The sequence below is a fragment of the Chenopodium quinoa genome, unplaced genomic scaffold, assembly GCF_001683475.1.
Source record: "Chenopodium quinoa cultivar QQ74 unplaced genomic scaffold, ASM168347v1, whole genome shotgun sequence".
In the NCBI taxonomy this organism is placed as follows: Eukaryota; Viridiplantae; Streptophyta; class Magnoliopsida; order Caryophyllales; family Amaranthaceae; genus Chenopodium; species Chenopodium quinoa.
The window spans coordinates 2,185,808-2,186,855 of record NW_018742904.1 but is presented as its reverse complement, the minus strand read 5'-3'; positions in this window follow the sequence as shown (position 1 = coordinate 2,186,855).

Genomic DNA, 1,048 nt, shown 5'->3' with positions numbered 1-1,048 from the left:
AATGGTTGCTTAAATTCTTCACTATGCTTCGAAACCTAGCGTAATCATGTATTAATTTGTACTCTCAATTAAAACACTCACACATTCAGTAATGGAGAGCGCGATAAGAATCAAAGGGGCAATTAGCGAGAAAGACCCTAAGTAATGGAGAGCGCGATAAGAATCAAAGGGGCAATTAGCGAGAAAGACCCTAAGTATTAAAGCAACCTATCTACATCCCCACCCCCTCGCCTAGTCACCTGAAAGAACCTCGCTGAGTAGCACTCGAAGAACTAGCGTCAAGCATCGTAAATCTGGTAGTATGATAAAGATATTTGCCTTTTTGTCAATTCTTCTGGTGGTTCTCTTAGGTATATGATTTTTTTCATATATTTGTTATAATTTTGTGATTATTATGGTTTTAATTTATTGTTGCATGTTGGGATTTTTATTGTGGAGGATTGATTGTTGTTAATTGCACTTGAAATGTTGCTTTGGTTATTGTTGAAATTACATTGGACATGCTCTTGTTTTGTTTTTGGAACTTTGTTCATTGAGTTGTTGACTTGTATCTCCGTTAAAGAACCAGGTACCCGGTCTTGGAACCAGTTCCGAACATTTCCGGAACAAGTTCCGAAATTTGACTACCCGGTACAACCGATTTCGAGACCAAGTCTAAGATTTAGCTACCCGGTACAACCGGTTCCGGGACCGGGACCGGATCCTCGGAAATATACCGGGTACCCGGTAATGCTCACCCCTACACGCAACAAAATTGTACCAACTAAAAAAAACGATCTGGGGTCCACGTTGGTCAATTGAAATCCTACGTCACAAACAAACAGACATTTTTTTTTCTCAGCTGGGTTTCTTCTTCGAAAAGGGTTAACTGTTTATTTATTACTCCGTACAAATTTTCTAATTAGAGATTTAGGGTTTAAATTTTGGGCCAAAAATCAAAGTTTTTTCAATTTCTTGGATCTAAATCGAGTTAAATTTTCCTCGTTTTCGAAATTTCTGGAGATTGTTTTGAAGATGAATTGATTAATTTTACAGAAATATCATAACA